The following is a 21,531-nucleotide window of genomic DNA, read 5'->3' as shown; positions in this document are numbered from 1 at the left end:
AAAAAGAAGAAAAGAAAGGTGAGGAGGCAAAAAAGGAGTAGAGAGGAAAAGGGAGAGACTCATTTATCCATTCATTCAAGAAGTGCTGTGTTTCCAGAGAAAGAGAGAGTGCCAAAGAGAGAGAGAGAAAACACCACACAATAATTTGTGTTATTGTAGTTGTATCATCTATTTCCCCTTCTAACTCAGTTGGGTAAAGTAGAGATGCCAGATGGGAGGCTAAAGACTAAGGTGAGATGGGCAGTCTCCCTCCCTCCCTTATTGCCTGCTGCTTCTCACATCAAAAGATGGAGTCTACATCCCTCCCCCTAGGCCTCAGTGACTGGCTCAACAAATAAGATGCTGTGGAGGTGACTTTCTGGGACTTCTGAGGCTAGGCTGTAAGAAGCCTGGTCTTTTGGAATATTTCCTCTCGGGATGCTTTCTTTTGGAACCCAGCCACCACTCTGAGAGATGCCCAAGTCACATGAAACGGCCACATGCAGGCCCTCCAGTTGGCAGCCCCGAATAAGATAACAGCCAGCATCCTCAGCAAACACAGAAATGAACCATCTTGACATCCAGCACAATAGAGGCAAAGAGGATTTCAGCCCAAGATGACATCTGACTGTACTTCCTAGGAAACCCCAAGCAAGAACTGCCCAGCGAATCCCAGCCAATCCACAGAACAATAAGAGACAAGAATAAGTTACTGTTTCAAGCTACTCCACTTTGTTGTGGTTTGTTATACAGCAATAGATAACTTTTTTCATCCTTACACGAGACAAAAAGAATATCGAAAGTTTGAAGATTCATAATGCCACCCGGAATGCATGTATATTTTTTACGTATCTTTTTCCTTTTAAAGGTCACTTTCTTATTCATTAGCCTTGAAATTGGAATTTGAATTGACCTTGATCAGAAATCCTAAGAAATGCTTAAGCAAATAGTTTAAGCACTATCATATTTTGAGTACTAGCTCAGGATAAAGTGGTATTGATGTGACAAGAATAACGGATGTGTAATTAGAAGATGGAGTTTAAGTCCTAGTTCTGTCATTTATTACTGTGTGGCCTACAACAAGTTATTTAACATTTCTGCTTCCTAGTTTCCAATGCTATAATGTAATCGAAGGTATTTAGTGATGCATGACAAAACACAGACATTCAGTGAATTTCCATTTCTTTCCTTCCTATGAAAGTCCTGTACTCATAAGTGCAACCATATCAGAGCCTATCATACTGCTTCCTAAAACTAAATATTTTTATTATGTATCAAGTATTTCCCTTGATAACTATTTCATAAGCTTCCATAGTGTTGCCTTTACTAGTGTGATCTGCCTCACTTTTCCTGTGGGATAGTTTACTTAATAGATTTTGGGGACTCATTCTGTTGCTGGATTCTTACAAAGGCTCTTTTGTGATAACCGTCTTTGGTTTTCAAGGACATGACCCTGTTTCTCGAGTGTGGTTCCCTACTGTAGCATAAATGTTAACAAGTTAAATGCATATCACATAAGAATTTTAATTGTTCATCATATATTTATGTATTGAAATATAGAGTCGAATTGATATAATTGGTAACATTACCCATTTGCTTTGATTTGAGATGTCAAGTGATTGAAAAAATTTTTAATTCAGAATTGAATTACCTTGCTTATTTGAATTTACCATTTTTGCGTAATTAGGATGAACTAATTTAATTTGCAGTTATCCTTAAATGAGTTAACTGATGTCTGCTGAGGTTCTCAAGGCCACAGGATTATGGAGTCATGCTGAACATCACTCTGTCTCTCAGGGTTGGAAGTACCAGTGCACCTTGTGAAGCCTGGAGACAGAAGTTACAAGCTTGATTTTTTCTCCATTAAAGTTTCTTTTCTGTTTTGTCCCCCTCACCTCACTCTAGGCTGCTGCATGTTTCCCAGAAGGACCACATACTGCACTTGGAGGTGGTCCTCCTTTTCCAACTTTGTTCTGATTTTATGTCATTTTTACTTGGTGTTGAGCAAACATCTCAGATCTGCAAAGGAAAGCTGGTTATTTATCTGGTAACTTATGGTTGGAATCCCCAAGACAGTGCTCTTTATAGAGACTGAGGGTCCTTTAGCAAATATTGCTTTTTGATGATGCATTTTAATAAGCCTTTTAAAAATCTGGATACCAGACTACCGGCTAGGGTACCTGGAACCAATAATTTTAAAATAGTGTTTTTCAAACTGCAGGTCCTGGCCCACTAGTGGATTATGAAATAATTCTAGAGGTTGTGACAAGCACTTAAAAAACAATGAAACAAAATGGAATAGATAATATTAGAGTGTATTACACGTAAAAAGGTAAGAACAGTTTCATAAAATTTTTATATTCTTTTGGTGTGTGTGCATATATACTGATTTACGATAAAAAATAATTTATAGATTTATTTTGTGAGTTGCCATCAAAAGAATTTGAAAGTCACTGCCATGGATTTAAAGTTATCGGAAACAGTATTGTAATATAGCAGTTTGAAATGAAGCCCCAACAATATATGTAACAAATAAAAGTGTAGATAGGTTTGAGTTGCAAATTTTAAAGGGACTGGCAAGTTACTTTTCCTGAGAAGTCTAGCCCTGGGATGACTGGGTATTTTCCAAAGGGCCAGGAACCAGTTATCCCAATAAACGGTAGGGGCCTAAATGCTCTCTCCCTGGGAGGCTCTGAGGTAACGTTCCTCATCTCACTTGTAATGCTGCCGTTGCCCTGCTGCAGTGGCTGTTGGAAGTACCGCGTCTTCCCTAACCAGATCAGAAGGACCCAGTTTTCCCAAAGTCTTGGTCTGCCAGAAAGATGGCATTGCACTTCTCCCCGATTTGTGGGACCTGCACCCAGCTTGGAGAGCTGGAAAACTCCAGCCCTTAACTCCCCTCTTTGCTAGGGAACCACGTTTTCCTTCCCACTGGGTCCTTGGAAGATGGGAAGCAGCAGTAAGGTTACTTGTGTTTTATCCACACCATGTGAGTCTGTGTTTTTGTGTGAAGGCTGACTCATGTGGAGGAAAGTTCTCTGCCTAGAATTATAAAATTAATGCTAATCAGAGTAATGCAGCATCCCACTTCCAATCTGCTAATGAGCTTTGGGGAGAGATGGCACATCGTCCTGCAGCTGATGGATGCCCCTTTTAGAGGATCTACAACATCCTCCCCAGGTCTTCCCTCAGCTGGGCTAACACACTTCAGAGCAAAAGAATCCTCAGGGCAGGATGGGACCCCTTGCTTTTCTGGTTCTTGTCCCTTGAATTTTCCAAACTTCTCCTCACTTTTCAGTCTACTCTCTCTGCCACTAAAATGGCTGCCTATTAAACTCATCAGTGGAATCTGCAATACTGTGTCACTTAAACTTTTTCCATCTGCTTATGGTTTTTACTTGTTTTTCATAGAAAGCCCTGACCTAAATCTCTACTCTTCTTTTATAATGCTTTCATTTTGACCTTACTACTGCTGAAAGTCAACCAAACTCATTCATCACTGTCCCTCCCCCCAATCTCCATTAACATTATCCTGTTATCCAGGTTTTTAACATACACTCAAGAGATTGTCAACAAAAATGGACTAAACCTTTGCATGGAACTTCTCTACCTCCACATGGGACATTTTCAAGAATAGGAGCTTTCAGATGAATTAACAATGTAGATAAATTTGCTACCAACACTAGAATCTCATTCTAAAATATTTTCTACAGCTCAAAACATGGCATAAGGCAGATTCCTATTTAAGAGAAAGGGCCTTCTTTTAAGTTGTCTTGAAGATTCTGAGACTGTCCTTAAGAGCAGTGCTATGAGAGGATATGAGGTACAATCTCAGTCACCCCAAGAGTTAATTTAAATGGAGAAAGTGAGAAGGTTTCCCAAAGCACTGGAATTGATTTTTCCCTGAGTCTCTCCATAGTTGTAGATTCTGATAATCACAGAAGAAAGAGAAGGAAGAAACTTGGTGTTCCTTCTAACTGCCTCATTTCACAAACCAAGAAATTGAGGATCAGAGACATGAGGTCATTAAAGTCATCCACTTACTTAGTTGCTTACTTCGACTAGGGTGGTTTCAGAAAGGATGCAGGAAAGTACAAGTATTTGAGAGCTACTTAGGGGCTGTATTAATCAACACTGTAATAATCAGCTCTGTGTCCTTGGGTGCTGCGACAGCTGGGGGTCCACTGCTGCAGCTGAGAAATAAAGTGTGAGGAACAAACAAAAACTGAGGGAGTCCATCACCACTAGACCTGCCTTATAAGAAATGTCAAAAAGAGCTCTCCTGTCTGAAATGAAAAGGCAAAGGATACAAAGCTTTAAACAAGTTGATAAATAGATAAAATCGGAAAACTGCAACTCTGTATCAGAACATGTTAGTAAACAATTGTGATGCAAAGGTTAAAGGGAAAGAAAGCATTAAAAATAACATTAACCATTCCAATTTGGTAACAAATTCACAATAAAGAAATAATTTTGACAACAAAAATAGCAAGGGAAGAAGAAAAGGACAGAACTTGCCTAGTCAAATGAAGGAAAAATGCTATCAGCAGAAAAAGAACTATCTCATCTGTGAGACCTTTTATAAAAACCTCATGGTAACCACAAAACAAAAATTAAGGCAGAGTCACGAAACATAAAAAAAGAGGAAACTGAAAAACACATCACCAAAAACCGTCAAGCTGAAATTGTAGTGAGAAACACAAGGAAAAAGAAACAAAGGAAATATAGAGCAACCATAAAACAAAAGCTAAAATGGCAATAGTAAGTCCCTATATATCCACAATCATCCTAAATGTAAATGGATTGAATGCACCAATGAAAAGACAGAGAGGCTGGACAGGTTAAGAAAAAGACCCAAAACCAGCCAGACTTACAAAGAAAAAAAGGGAGAAAGCTCAAATAAACAAAATCAGAAATGAGCGAGGAGAAATAACAACAGACTCTGCAGAAATACAACAGATTATAAGAGAATACTACAAAAAACTATATGCCAACAGAATGGATAACCTAGAGGAAATGGATAAATTCTTGGACTCCTACAATCTCCCAAAGCTCACTCAAAAAGAGGCAGACAATTTGAACAGACCAATCACAAGGAAAGAGATTGAAACAGCAATCCAAAACCTCCCAAAGAATAAAACCCCAGGACCAGATGGCTTTCCTGGGGAATTCTACGAAACTTTCAGAGAGGATTTAATACCTGTCCTTTTCAAGCTATTCCAAAAAATTAGGGAAGATGGAACACTTCCTAACACATTCTATGAGGCCAACTTCACGCTGATACCAAAACCTGACAAGGACACCACGAAAAAAGAGAACTACAGGCCAATATCACTGATGAACATAGATGCAAAAATTCTAAACAAAATTTTGGCAACCAGAATTCAGCAATTCATCAAAAGAATCATACATCAGGATCAGGTGGGATTCATACCAGGGACACAGGGATGGTTCAACATCCACAAATCAATCAACGTGATACACCACATCAACAAACTGAGGAATAAAAACCACATGATCATCTCAATAGATGCAGAGAAGGCATTTGACAAGATCCAACAGCCATTTATGATAAAAACTCTGAACAAAATGGGCATAGAAGGAAACTACCTCAACATAATAAAGGCCATATACGACAAACCCATAGCCAACATCATACTCAATGGGCAAAAACTGAACCCCATCCCCCTGAAAACAGGAACGAGACAAGGATGTCCTCTATCACCACTCTTATTCAACATAGCACTGGAGGTCCTGGCCAGAGCAATCAGGCAAGAAAAAGGAATAAAAGGAATCCAAATAGGGAGGGAAGAAGTGAAACTCTCGGTGTTTGCAGACGACATGATCTTATATATAGAAAACCCCAAAGAATCCATTGGAAAACTGTTAGAAGTAATCAACAACTACAGCAAAGTTGCAGGGTATAAAATCAATTTGCATAAATCAGTAGCATTTCTATACTCCAGTAATGAACCAACAGAAAAAGAACTCAAGAATACAATACCATTCACAATCGCAACAAAAAGAATAAAATACCTTGGGGTAAATTTAACTAAGGAAGTGAAGGACCTATATAATGAAAATTACAAGGCCTTTCTGAGAGAATTGGATGACGACATAAGGAGATGGAAAGACATTCCATGTACATGGATTGGAAGAATAAACATAGTTAAAATGTCCATTCTACCTAAAGCAATCTACAGATTCAACGCCATCCCAATCAGAATCCCAATGGCATTCTTTACAGAATTAGAACAAAGAATCCTAAAATTCATAGGGGGCAACAAAAGACCCCGAATTGCTAAAGCAATCCTGAGAAAAAAGAACAAAACGGGAGGCATCACAATCCCTGACTTCAAAACATACTACAAAGCTACAGTAATCAAAACAGCATGGTACTGGTACAAAAACAGGTGCACAGATCAATGGAACAGAATTGAAAGCCCAGAAATAAAACCACACATCTATGGACAGCTTATCTTTGACAAAGGAGCTGAGGACATACAATGGAGAAGAGAAAGTCTTTTCAACAAATGGTGCTGGGAAAACTGGAAAGCCACATGTAAAAGAATGAAAATTGACCATTCTTTTTCACCATTCACCAAAATAAACTCAAAATGGATTAAAGACCTAAAAGTGAGACCTGAAACCCGAAGGCTTCTGGAAGAAAACGTAGGCAGTACACTCTTTGACAGCAGTATTAAAAGGATAGTTTCGGACACCATGCCTTCTCAAAGAAGGGAAACAATAGAAAGCATAAACAAATGGGACTTCATCAGATTAAAGAGCTTCTTCAAGGCAAGTGAAAACAGTATTGAAACAAAAACACAACCCACTAACTGGGAAAAAATATCTGCAAGTCATATATCTGACAAAGGCTTAATATCCTTAATATATAAAGAACTCTCGCAACTCAACCACAAAACATCAAACAACCCAATCAAAAAATGGGCTGGAGACATGAACTGACATTTCTCCAAAGAAGATATACTGATGGCCAATAGGCACATGAAAAGATGCTCATCATTGCTGATCATCAGGGAAATGCAAATCAAAACTACACTAAGATATCACCTTACACCCGTTAGAACGACAAAAATATCTAAAACTAATAGCAACAAAGGTTGGAGAGGTTGCGGAGAAAAAGGAACCCTCATACACTGCTGGTGAGAATGCAAACTGGTGCAGCCACTATGGAAAACAGTATGGAGATTCCTCAAAAAACTAAAAATAGAACTACCATACGATCCAGCCATCCCACTACTGGGTATTTATCCAAAGAGCCTAAGTCAGCAATCCCAAAAGTCCTGTGCACCCCAATGTTTATTGCAGCACTGTTTACAATAGTCAAGACGTGGAAGCAACCTAAGTGCCCATCAACAGACGAATGGATAAAGAAGATGTGGTACATATTTACAATGGAATACTAGTCAGCTGCAAAACAGAACAAAATCATTCCATTTGCAATAACATGGATGGACCTTGAGAGAATTATGTTAAGTGAAATAAGCCAGCGAGAGAAAGAGAATCTGTGTATGACTCCACTCATATGAGGAATTTAAAACTATGGACCAAGAACAGTTTAGTGGATGCCAGGGGAAAGGTGGGGTGGGGGGTGGGCACAAAGGGTGAAGTGGTGCAACTACAACATGACTGACAAACATTAATGTACAATTGAAATTTCACCAGATTGTAACCAATCAATAACTCAATAAAAAAAAAAAAAAGGGGGAAGGCCCCTTAAAAAAATAAAATAAAAAATAAAGATGAAGACAAACACAAAAAAACCCCCCAAAAAAACAAAAAAAGAAAAAGACCCAAAAATGTGCTGCCTCCAGGAGACTCATCTCAGCTCTAAAGAAAAACACAGGCTCAGAGTGAAGGGGTGGAAGATGATACTCCAACCAAACGACAACCAAAAGAAAGTGAATGTAGCCATAATTCTATCAGACAAAATAGACTTCAAGCCAAAAAAGACAAGAGACAGAGATGGGCATTATATAATGATAAAGGGGATAATCCATCAAGAAGACATAACATTTATTAATATATATGCACCTAACGTAGAAGCACCAAAGTCTATAAAACAACTATTAACAGATCTAAAGGGAGAAACTGACAGCAACACCATAAGAGTAGGGAAGTTTAATACCCCACTTACATCAACGGATAGGTCTTCTAGAGAGAAAAATCAACAGAGAAACGTTGACCTTAAATGAAACACTAGACCAGATGAATTGAATAGATACATATATAATATTCAATCCAAAAGCAGCAGGATATACATTTTCTCTCAAGTACACATGAAACATTCTCAAAGATACACTGTTTGTTGGGAAACAAAACAACTCCCAATAAACTTAAGGAGACTGAAAAGATATCAAGCATCTTTTCCAACCACAAGGGTATGAAACTAGAAATCAACCACAAGGAGAAAGCTGGAAAAGTCACAAATACGTGGAGCCTAAACAACGTGCTATTCATTAACTATTGGAACAACTACAAAATTAAAGGAGAAATGGAAAAATATCTGGAGACAAATGAAAAGGAAAATACAGTGTACCAAAATCTATTGGATACAGCAAAAGCAGTACTAAGAGGGAAGTTCCTAGCAACACAGGCCTACCTTGAGAAAGAGGAAAAATCTCAAATAAACAATCTAACAATACATCCAAAAGAATCAGAAAAGAAGAAAAATGAAGTGCCCAAAGTCAGGAGAACAAAGGAACTACTAGAAATCAGAGCTGAAATAAATGACATGGAGAGTAAAAAGAAAATAGAAAAGATCAGTGAAACTAAGAGCTAGTTCTTTGAAAATATCAACAAAATTGACAAACCTTTAGGTAGAATAAGACAAAAAGAGAGAAGCCTCAAATAAATAAAATCAGAAAGAGAAGAAATCACAAACAATATAACAGAAATACAAAAGATTACAACAGTACAGTATTCTTTATCAATGTTATAAACTACATTAACAAAATGAAGAATAAAAATCACATGATCATCTCAACAGATGCAGAGAAAGCATGTGACAAGATTCACCACATATTTATGATAATAACTCTCAATAAAATAATTATAGAAGGAAAGTACCTCAACATAATAAAGGCCATATATGACAAACCAACAGCTAACATTATACTCAAGGGTGTAAACTGATAGCTATCCCTCTAAGAGCAGGAACAAGACAAGGATGCCCACGCTCACCCTTCTTAGTCCTAGCCAGAGCAATCAAGTAAGAAAAATAAATAAGACATATTCAAACTGGAAAGGAAGAAGTAAAACTGTCACTACTTGTGGATGATGAGATTTTACATATAGAAAACGCTAAAGAATCCATCAAAAAACTAAAAACAAACTAGCAGAAATAAAAAATCAAGAATATAATCCTATTTACAATCACAACAAAAAGAATTAAGTGGGTAGGAATAAATTTAACCAATGAGGTGAAAGACCTATACACTGAAGACTATAAGACATTGTTGAAAGAAATTATAGAAGACATAAAGAAATAGAAGGATATTCTGTGCTCATGGATTAGAAGAATTAACATAGTGAAAAAGTCCATATTACCTAAAGCAATCTACAGATTCAATGCAATCCCTATCAAAACCCCAATGACATTTTTCACAGAAATAGAAAGAAGAATTCTAAAATTTACTGGAAACAACAAAAGTCCCCAAAGAGCCACAGCACTCCAGAGAAAAAAGAACAAAGCTGGAGGCATCACATTCCCTAATTTCAAAGTATACTACAAAGCTGTATTAATCAAAACAGCACGATACTGGCAGAAAAGCAGACACAGATCAATGGAACAGAATTGATAGCCAAGAAATAAACCCATACATTTAGGAACAGCCAATTGTCAACAAAGGAGCTAAGAACATACAATGGAGAAGGGAAAGTCTCTTCAATAAACACTGTTGGGAAAAGGGACAGCCACACACAAAAGAATGAAAGTAGACCATTATCTTACACCATGCGGTTGCTATCCAAAATATATGAAGAACTCAACAACAAAAGAACAAACTTAGTCAAGAAACGGGCAGAGGATTTGAACAGACATTTTCCCAAAGATATACAGATGGCCAACAGGCACATGAAAAGATGTTCAACATCACTAATTATTAGAGAAATACAAATCAAAACCACAATGAGATATCACCTCATGCCCATCAGAATGGCTATTATTAAAAAGACAAGAAATAAGAAGTGTTGGAGAGGGGCCAGTGCCATGGCCGAGTAGTTAAGTTCGTGTGCGCTACTTCAGCAGCCCAGGGTTTTGCCGGTTTGGATCCTGGGCCTGGACACGGCACCACTCATCAAGCCATGCTGAGGTGGCATCCCACACAGCACAGACAGAAGGACATACAACTAGAATATACAACTATGTACTGGGAGGGTTTGGGGAGAACAAGAAGGAAAAAAAGATAGACAACAGATGTTAGCTCGGGTGCCAATCTTTACAAAGAAAACAGAAGTATTGGAGAGGATGTGGAGAAAAGGGAGCCCTCATACACTGCTGGTGGGAATGTAAATTGGTGCAGCCACTGTGGAAAACAGTACAGAGATTCCTCAAAAACTTAAAAATAGAATGACCAGGCATGACATCAGCATCACGGCGGAGTGAGCTCTTCCCTTAGACTCTCCTCCCTAAGAAACAATGAAAAGGACATTCATAAACAACAGAGGACAGGCACACAACACAAAAGACATCTGAGAGACCCATGCAGCCATATGTCTGAAGGTCGAGGTGCTGGACCCCCCAGGAGGAAGGAGGAGGAAGTAAGGGGATCTCCTCTCCCTCCCCAGCAATGACCTAGGGCACAGGACCATGCACAGCTCTGAGAAAAGAGGGGCCTGGGGGGAGACTCTGTGGGAATGCCTTCGCTCTTCAAGTTCCCTCACATCCCATAGGAAAGCTCCACAGAGGAGGCTAAGCTATTGTGGGGTTGTCTTCATGAAGCCAGCACGCCAGGAGGACAGACAGCGAGGGCAAAGAGAGAACACCCACGGGATGGCACATGCAAAAGAAGTGCCCCTCCCCCTGCTGGGCTCACAAGCTCAGCCAGTCAGCCGGAGCAAGGGACCCCGTCTAGAGTGCCCGTGCATACATTAGCAAAGCAGCAGCTACAAGCAGGCAATCGCAGATGGGTCCTGTCAGCATAGATTCCAAAGGGACATGCACAGACACCAGGGATCACAGCAGGCTCAGAATACACAGCTCCTGAACCTCCTCCAGTGGTGGCAGGTGGAATCTGAAACCAGATACTATCTATGTGAAGGCACAAACCAACCCCATCAAATAGTATGAAGAAATATATTAATAGTCCAGACCAGAAGGAAAATGAAAAGCACTTAGAAATCAATCCTGAAGGCACACAAATTTACAATGTAAATGACAGAGAATTCAAAATAGCTAACATTAAAAAACTCAACGAGTTACAAGAAAATTCAGATAGTTCAATTAAATCAGGAATAAAATTAATAAACAGAGGGAATACTTCACAAAAGAGATTGACCCTATAAAGAGGAACCAATCAGAAATGTTGGAGATGAAAAACACAATGAGATAAAGAAAAATCTGGATACCCTGAATTACAGAGCTGACATTTTGGAAGACGGAATTAGCAATCTGGAGGACCGAAATATAGAAAGGCTTCAGATGGAGGAGGAGAGAGAATTAAGACTAAAAAGAAACGAAGAAATTCTCGGAGAAATATCTGATTCAATTAGGAAATGCAACATAAAAACTATGGGTATTATAGAGGGAGAAGGGAGGGAGAAAGGAGCAGAAAGTCTGTTCAAACCTGGGAAAGGAGCTGGAATTACAAGTAAAAGATGCTAACAGAACTTCTGATTACATCAATGTAAAAAGACCTACTCCAAGGCATAGAGTAGTAAAACTGGCAAAAGTCAGTGACAAAGAAGAAATATTTTTAAAGGCAGCAAGGCAGAAGAAAATAACTTACAAAGACCACATCAAACTTTCAGGAGATTTCTCAGCAGAATCTTTACAGGATATGAGAAGGTAGAATGAGATATTCAAAATTCTGAAAGACAAAAACCTTCAGTCAAGAATACTCTATCCAGGGAAAAATATCCTACAGATATGGTGGAGAAATAAAAACTTTCCCACATAAACAAAAGCTGAGGTAGTTCATCGCCACAAGACACCCCAAACAGGAAATGCTCAAGAAGACCTTCATACCTGCAAAAGAAAAAAAAGAGTTCACAAAGCCTTGAGCAAGGAGATAAATAGGCAGCCAAAGTCAGAAAATTGCAGCTCTCTACCAGAACAGGTTAGCAAAAACTTAATTATGACATTAAAGATAAAGGGAAGGAAAACATCAAAAATAACTCTAATCTTGTGATTTTAACCACAAAATCACAACACAAAACAGAATATGTTATGACCAACAAATCAGAGGAAGAGGAAAGGGATGGAACTGGCTTAGACCAAGGAAATAAGAGGCTATCAGAAAATGGTATGTCTCATCTACGAGATTTTTTATACAAACCTGATGGTAACCACTAAACAAATAATCAGAACAGAGACACAAATGATACAAAAAAAAGAAAACTGAGGGGCTGTCCCAGTGGCATAATGGTTAAGTTCGCATGCTCTGCTTCAGCCACCCAGGGTTTGCAGCTTCAGGTCCCAGGCACAGACCTATGCATCTCTCATCAAGCCCTGCTGTGCTGGCATCCCACATACAAAAAACAGAGGAAGATTGACACAGATGTTAGCTCAGCAACAATCTTCCTCAAGCTAAAAGAGAGGAAGATTGCTTACAGATGTTAGCTCAGGGCCAGTCTTCCTCACACACAAAAAAGAGAAAACTGAGAAAACCATCATAGTGAACTACCAAACTGAACTGGCAGTCCAAAATACACAAGATGAGAAACAAGGGAAATACAGAACTGGAAAACAAGTGATAAAATGGCAGCATTAAGCCCTTATATATAAATAATCACTTTAAATGTAAATAGATTGAATTCTCCAATCAAAAGACAGAGTGGTGGGATGAATTGAAAAACAAGACTCATCAATATGCGGCCTCCAGGAAACACTCTTAGCTCTAAAGACAAACACAGGCTCAGAGTGAAGGGACGGAAGATGATACTCTAAGCTAATGGCAAACAAAAGAAAGCAGTTATTGCAATACTTACATCAGACACAGTAGACTTCAAGATAAAAAAGGCAATGAGAGACAAAGGGGCAGTATATAATTATAAAAGGGACACTCCAACAAGAAGACATAACACTTATAAATATACATGTACCCAACAAAGGAGTACCAAAGTACATAAAGCAACTATTAACAGACCTAAAAAGAGATATTAACAACAACATAATAATAGTAGGGGGCCCCAACACTCTACTTACATCGATGGATAGATCATCCAGACAGAAAGTTAACAAGGAAATAGTGGAATTCAATGAAAAACTAGACGAGATGGACTTAATAGATATATATGGAACATTCTATCCAAAAATAGCAGAATACACATTCTTCTCAAGTGCACATGGAGCATTCAAAGGACAGACCATATGTTTTGAAACAAGACAGGCCTCAATAAATTTAAGAAGATTGAAATCACATCAAGCATCTTTTCTGACCAAAATGCTATGAGACTAGAAATCAGCTACAGGAAAAATCTGGGAAAGTGACAAATATGTGGAGACTACACAACATGCTACTGAACAACCAATGGATCACTGAAGAAATTAAAAGAGAAATCAAAAAATATCTGGAGACAAATGAAAATGAAAATACACCACACCAACTCATATGGGATGCAGAAAAAGTGGTCCTATGAGGGAAATTCATAGCAATACAGGCCCAGCTTAAAAAACAAGAAAGATCTCACATAAGCAATCTTAAAATACAGTTAGAAAATGAACCAACAAAGCCCGAAGTCAGCCGAAGGAGGGAAATAATAAAAATCAGAGCAGAAATAAATGAAATTGAAACCAAAAAAGAAAAAAGAATAGTAGAAAAGATCAGTGAAACAAAGAACTGGTTCTCTGAGAAGATATGCAAAATTGACAAACCCTTAGCCTGACTCTCTAAGAAAAAAAGAGAGAAGGCTCAAATAAATAAAATTAGAAATGAAAGAGGAGAAATGACAACAGATACCACAGAAATATAAAGGATTATAAGAGAATACTATCAAAAACTATATAGCAACAAACTCGACAATCTAGAAGAAACAGATAAATTCTAAGACTCATACAACTTCCCAAAACTGAATCAAGAAGAAACAGAAAATCTGAATAGCCCAATCACAAGTAAAGAGATTGAAACAGGTAGCTTAGTGGGAAACTACTTCCCCTGACAAAGTTACCCACTCAAAGCTAACAGCCAACATCACAATTAATAGTAAAACACGGTATATTTTTCCTCAAGACTGACTTGATTTCTACTATTTCTACTTCTCCTTTTCCTTTAATGCATGGATCCTGCTAAACCTTATAAATCCATTACAATATAAAATGGGGAATGAATAAAGAGCTCACCTGAGGGATGTTCACTTTCTGTGGCTCCTGGGCGAGTACAGAGGACTGTGGTTCAGCTGAGGGGACAGAAAGAAGACAGGGGTCCTGAGATTTAGCTGTCTTACAGCTCTTAGATTCACCTCCTCAAATCTCAGCACCCAAGTTGGGGATCATCCTCCCCATAGGCACAGGGCCGTCTGGGCATTGAAAAGGCAAAAGAAGGATCCTGGACAGGCAGCAACACCTGTCTTTGTGTGATTCTGAAATGACCATGGAGCTGAAATCTGCAGTTTTTTACTGAGTGAACATAAACTTTACTCGATTGATTTAACAATAACGCATGCGTCCTTCTGAATAACAGAAAAAAATAAAAACAACCGATTAGTTGAATTAAAGTACACCAAATGACAAGACACTATTCCTTCATTAAAGTTAACTTAGCAGAAAAATACTCAGTATGCATCATTTATCTATTTTTCTCAGTAATATTATTTAACCCCTGGTATACACAATCCACGGAAAGCCTAGTAAAAGAGATGGGAGGATTTAAGGCAGGAATTTTTAATTGTTCATTTCAGCTGGGAAGTATTTCTCAAAAGGCCCTTTTGATAGATGCTTTTGGTAACTTACCTGTGAGAGAGTGAACAGTCACAAACTGCGTTTCCCTGGACAAGTCACTGAAATTTTCAGGCCCAATGTCTTTAAATCTTTCAAAAGAGTTAGAAGTAGGTGACCTTGGAGAACTCTTCACAGATCATCATTCTTGGATCCTGTGACATCAGGATAACGTCACTAATGTCACATGTGGTGGTGGACATGTGTGACAGCAGCGCATCTGCAAATAGCGGGGGCCATTTAAGGGGACTGGAGGCAGAACTTCCTCCCTCTGCCTGGTTGTCTCTTACCCCCAGACCCTGCCCTCACGGCTCTCCAACAAAGCAGCCTTTCCTGAGCAGCCTGCCCCTGGGCCACCCCAGCTCACCTGTACTTCCCAGGGACGGCCCAAATGCCCCACTGTCACACAGTGTGGTGGCTCCTGAAGGTGGCATCATCATCAAGTCTGGTTCATTCTGGGCAGGAGGATCAAGACCTGCTTCTGATCTTGCAAATCTAGCATCTGCTCCTTTCTGGGCTCTTGTCTCTGCTCTGAAGCTCTGGAGAGAGGTCTAAGGTCAGAGGGGCGCTCTCTTCCAGGTAAGACTCCCTCACAGAGGCCCCCTGCTTCCTGCCTCACAAGGGCTGGTTTGTTTCAAGGCAACTGGGACATAGATCTGAGAAATAAATTTATTTTAGGGGCAAAAAGCCTGACTCTTGGAATTCATTATAACGTTAGACTTCAAGGACAGAAAGCCTGACAATGCAGAGGGGGCCAGGCACCTCTGTCTGACCCAAGGGACCTGAAGAGACACTAGAGATCCCAGGATACATGTGACACACGGTGGGATTCCATCCACATCCTTTCCTTTACATCCCTGGGGACGGAGGGACAGGCCATGTTCCTAAGTGCTGTGAAGGCTGTAATGCCAGTCTTGGGCAGGTGTGACATCAGACAAAGCCTGAGACTGAAGCGAAGCACACCTGCCCTCGAATCCAAATTCCCTGGCTGGGAGCTCCTGACTCGAGCACATCGGGCCACCGACCCGAGCCTCGGTTTCTGGTGAAGTGGTTGTCAGGGTACATTAAACTATCCAGTAAAAAAGCAAAGCGTCCTCTAACTATAACAGCAGTTGTCATTTACTTAAGGCTTCCTACCTGGCACTTGTCTAAAATTGTGATCTATGTTTCCAAACGCCGCCGTGAAACAATCATTATTAATATTTATAGATGAGAACCCTGACTCTCGCCCAGGTTCCTTCTGTCGCCCCTGCTTACAGGTGACAGAGCTGGCACTGACCGGGCCTGTAGTGCTCCAGAGCTCGGGCTCCACCGCAGACCAAAGGTCACCGTCCGCCTGATAAACGCGCTCCTCCCTCCCGCACCCACCGCCGCCGCCACGGGCTTCTCTCCGGTCGGGCTGCAGGCGGGCTGGTCACACGATCCTCGGGCACCCCGGACCGCCCCGAACACCTGCGCCCCGGGAGCCCGAGGGCCGGGGTCTCCCCCATCGGCCTTACCCGCTCTGACGGCCCGCCCGGGTTTATACACCGCCGCGGGGGGTGACGAGGTCCCAGACACGTCCTGCTCCCATCCCCAAGCACAGGCACACCCTTCCCAGCTAGTCCCTCGCCCTAGGTGCGCACCCTGCATTTTCCGAGCACACCCCAAAGTTCCCCAACGGTTCTCTGGAGTCTGAGAAGACAAACGAGGAGGCTACGGCTGCACATGCGCAGAAGGAGCGTGGCGTCCCCTTCCCAGAGTCCAGGCGGTGAACCTCACCTATTTAAAACTACATTTCCCATAGGCCTCCGCGTTTACATTTCAAGTCACTCTTGGCCTTTCTGCGAAAGCGGGAGGACGGTGTTCTTAAATCTCTCCTGCCCAGGGTCCTCCGAGCCCGAAGAGGTTAAGGGTTAAGCCTGAACTCTGCTGTCAAATGCAAAGGGTAGTCCGCTATTGGCTCCCGATTAAAATAGCATTTTTTTCATAAGTCATTTGGAGGTAATTGGGGAAATTTGAATACGGATTGGATATGGAAAATATTAAAATATTGCTTAGAAGGTGTGAGAAAAATTTGGAGTTATGTAGGAAAATTGACTTTGTAAAAAGAAAAAGACATGACGACTGAAGTAGTTAAATTATATAGCTGTAAAATTATAATTTTACAATTTTTTAACCTGGGACCTCCACCCTGTTCCTTTACAGCCGCGGGACCCACCAACCCCTGAGCCCCATCCTGGCGCGCCTGGGGCCCAGTGTGCAGATTCTACTGAGGGTCTGCACAGGTGCTCCAGGGGTGGATGTTTATAGGAAATCTGTTGGGTTTTATACATTAACATTGCTTCTTGCTGAATTCTCTTATTGTTTCATAAATTTTTGTGTTAAATATCTTGGATTTCCATGCACATAACAAGTTTGCTTGCTTTTTGCTGACGTTTATAATTCTTTGTCATTCTTTAGCAAATTACAGATAAAAGCACAAGAATGCTGGTTAAACTATATTAAATCAATCATAATAGACTTTAACATAAAGATCACGAAGGAGAGAAAGTGGTCACAACATATGTCATTTAACAAACATTTACTGAAAACTGACTGTACAATCGACATCATTCTAGGTGCTGGGATAGCAACATCAAATAAAAGAGAGTAAATTCCCTACCCCCATGGAGTTTATGATCAGGGTTGTTGTGGGGCCTATTAGTCAGGGTCCCCTCAAGAAACAGGTGTCAGTTGTCAAGAAACCATGGGACACTTGAGGAGAGTCTAATAAATAGGGCTCTAAAAATGTGGGTAGGGTTAGTGAAGCATCCTGTAACTAGTGTTGGTAGAGAGTTATCATCACCCCCAGGGCTGTAGTGAGAGTAGGTAACATTATCAGAACTTAGCACAAAAGGCCACCCTTATGAGAGCTGTGGTCTTAGGAAGAGAAACATTGTGAATGCCCATTGCATGGCTCAGCACGGAGAGCCAAAGGAATAGATACCCAACACCTCACTTGTTCTCTTCCCTCTGATATCCTATCCTCTGTTAAGCATTTATAAACCCCATTCAATACCTATTCTTAGAATTCCATCCACATATGTCTCTTCTAGACCTTTATGTCACCAATTTTCCAGTCTTATTCTTGTTTAGCCCCCTACTACCTGTCAACTCACTGAGCTACTGGACATAAATCAGTATAAATCGAAACTCAAGTACATGTCAGTTCTTCACAAAGTGAACTAAATATACCTCCTTAAACTCTACCCACTGGGAAGATTTTTTTCACCACACGTTTCAGAACCACCCCTAAGTGAGACTGTAATTGTAGCAGCCATAATTTCCAATGATGCCACCATACACTGTAAACCCAGTTTGAAGGAGAGTTGATGGGTATGTGGCCACAGGTCTCCCTTGGGGACTTTTGGGGAATGTTTAATTGTATATTCTTGTGACCAAGTTATGAGGAATTTTGTCAAAGGGACCCAGCCTTCCCTTTAGTCAAAGCCTCCTGTCTATAAAGTAGGATATATCAAGGATTTAGAAAGAGAATCTGAATCCCTGTTGTGGTGATTTGTGTTCGTTTTCTGCCCACAAGATCCAGAATTTCACATGTATATAGATATAGATCTCAAGAAGCATCTTAGTAGAATACCCATCTATTTCATTTCAATGAAATTCATGATCAAAGAGCCACCACCACCGATCCCTTCATGTCACCACAAAAGATGGCTGCACATGAGAAACACTCTAAGAGTTTTAAAAAACATTTGTCAGTATCCCATTAGAGAAAATACATATTTCATTGGTATGAAATGCAACATGGGCTGCTCCTGAGTCCACAGAGAGTATACTCATATTGATTAATTTGAGCCTATCCAAACATAATTCATCCTTTCTAATCTAATATGGTAAGGATCCACCCCCTTATGTGCTACCTAGTTTCTGCTTTATTGGGCAAGATCTTGAGATCCTTTTGTGTTTTTGGTTTTTTAATTTCTGGATTTCTTGCAATTTTACTCTGAACATAGCTGGTTTTTTATTCCCATTATGGGCCTGGAGCCAGTAAGGAAGTTCGGACAGGGCCTGAGGATAGTGTGTATCTCCTTCAGGGGTAACTTATACTAGGATCACCCCTTAGGATTTGGAGAGAGAGAGAAGTGAGAGAGACATTGTCAGAATTCAGTTACTCTTCACTTCTTTTTCTAAGCTCCTCAAAGCAGTGACTTTTAGTATACCTTAAAGGCCTTAAAATTGCAGAGAGTGTGGCAGGTACAACAAACTTGAACTGTCTAATAAGCCTCAAAGCTGTGCAGAGGCAAGTGTACACCTGCCAGGCAAAGTGCACAGACTATAGAATATCTGTTCTGACCAAGTAGTAGTATATGTTTGACCATATCCTTCTCCTCTGATAATAACTTTGGGCTTCCTAGATGCTCGGTAAATCCATGTAAGTGAAGGAATACAATTTATTCACCTTAATCTCACACTGAGTCCATTCTAGCAGTAATTGGGGGAGGTGTACTTACCTGGCATTCACCCTCATATGGGTAGTGATCATTTTATAAAATATTGAGGAACTTAATGTCCCTCTTGAAGATATTCTTGTATTCAAGCCTTATCTGAGTGAGTAATTGAGGCAATCTATTAAGAGCCCCAGTATATTGGATCACTTTTCAAAGTGTTCAGACACCTCCATCTGGGAACTGTTTCTCTCTATGCCTGTCAATATTAGATTAGTTTTATCTTTTTAGCGTTTCATGCAAAAGGAATCATACAGTGTATTTTTGTGTGGCTTTTTTTTCACTCAGGATAATGATTTTGGGATTCATCCTACAGTTGAATACCAGCAATGAAGGAACAGCCTCACACAGCGAGAAACAACTGCTTATGAAATCAAGGGAGACTCATTGTGCCCAATGAGTTCAGCTGTATCTGAATCCAAATACATGTAATCATTCCAATGTCCAGGTTCCTAGACTTTCCCAGTAAATGTCCCAAATCTCATCTAATACACCTCCTCAAATTGTGGATCTAATAGCTATTGTAATTTTTTGAAGAAATGATGTCCAAAACTTCCCAAAGTTGATGAAACAATGTTAATTTACACATCCAAGAAGCTTACTGAACTCCAAGTAGGATAAATACAAAGATGTAGTTTTACCTAGACACATCATAGTCAAACTGTTGGAAGCCACACACAAAGAGAAAATCTTAAAAGAAGAAAGAGAAAAACAACTGAACATGTACAGGAGAGCATCAACATAAATAATATCTAACTGCTCATCAGAGAAGATAGACCCTAGAAGGCAGAGAAATGGCATATTCAAAATACTGAAAGAAAAAATGGTAACGAAGAATTTTTTTATCCAGCAAGACTATCCACTAATTATAAAGGTGAAATAAGGACATTCTTAAATTTAAAAAGAATGGAAGAATTTCTTGATATCAGAACTGAATTGTGAGAAATACTAAAGGAAATTCTTTGGGCTGGAAGAAAATGACATCAGACAGTACCTCGAATCAGCTGGAAAAAATTAAGAGAGCCAGAAGTAATAAATTTCTGGGTTTAAAAAAAAAGGATCTATGAATATATTTTCTCATTTCTTCTGTTAAATTCTTTAAAAGACATGAGATTGTACAAAGAAATAATTGTAACATTGTAGTATTGGTTTGGTAACATATATAGATATAATATATATAAAAATAATAGCACAAGAGGGGAAAATAATAGAGTTACATTGGAGGAAACATTCTATATTTCATAGGAATTAAGTTAATATTCGTTTGAAATAGACCATAGTCAGTTAAAATGCATATTGGAATCCCTAGCACAGACACTAGGAAAATAGCTCAGAAAACGTAAAAAATATTCAATAGAGGAATTAAAATGATATACTGAAAGATTTATTTAGCACAAAAGAAGTTAATAAAGGAAGGACAAAGAACAAAAAAGCCTGAAGACATAGAAAACAAATAGCAAAATGGGAAATGTAACTCTGATCCTATCAATAACTGCACTAAATGTGAATGGTCTAAAAAAAACAATTAGAAGACAGAGATTGGGAAAATGAATAATAAAGCAAGATCCAACTATATGTGATCTACAAAAGACACATCTTAGATTCAAAGACAAACAGAAGTTGAAACTAGAAGGATGGAAAAGACACATCATACAAACAGTTACCAAAAGATTGCTAGAGGGTTGTATTAATACAGGACAACGTAGATTTTAAAACAAGAAATATTATTAGAAGCAAAGAGGGACATATCCAAATGACAAAATGTCAATACATCAGAAAGATATAAAAATTATCAATGCTTACAAATGTAACAACAGAGCTTCAAGATACGTGAAGTAAAACTTGACAGAAATGAAAGGAGAAAGAGACAATTCAACAACAATACTTGGAAATTTCAACTGCCTCCTGTCCATAATGGATTAAAAAGAGGAAAGACAGTCAGCAAGG

The 21,531-nt window shown here is 39.4% G+C and overlaps 1 protein-coding gene across 49 annotated transcripts in view; it reads right to left on the bottom strand.

The window, feature by feature from the left end:
- LOC138918323 (heparan sulfate glucosamine 3-O-sulfotransferase 4-like) overlaps positions 1–21,531 on the bottom strand; it is a 134,490-nt gene that overhangs the window by 72,364 nt on the left and 40,595 nt on the right. For 28 of the 49 annotated variants that reach the window (XR_011427567.1, XR_011427562.1, XR_011427561.1 and 25 more), the window contains exons 1-2: positions 15,113–15,252; positions 14,504–14,559 (exon numbers count right to left, since the gene is read on the bottom strand). The exons of 7 other annotated variants lie outside the window; for them this stretch is intronic. The gene's annotated coding sequence lies outside the window, so the exon portion shown is untranslated. 14 more of the 49 variants (XM_070239353.1, XM_070239346.1, XM_070239364.1 and 11 more) reach the window with 9 other exon arrangements.

Source organism: Equus caballus, chromosome 17, assembly GCF_041296265.1.
Source record: "Equus caballus isolate H_3958 breed thoroughbred chromosome 17, TB-T2T, whole genome shotgun sequence".
NCBI classification, from domain to species: domain Eukaryota; kingdom Metazoa; phylum Chordata; class Mammalia; order Perissodactyla; family Equidae; genus Equus; species Equus caballus.
Note: the sequence above shows the minus strand (reverse complement) of the source record. Positions and strands in the feature narration are given on the sequence as shown.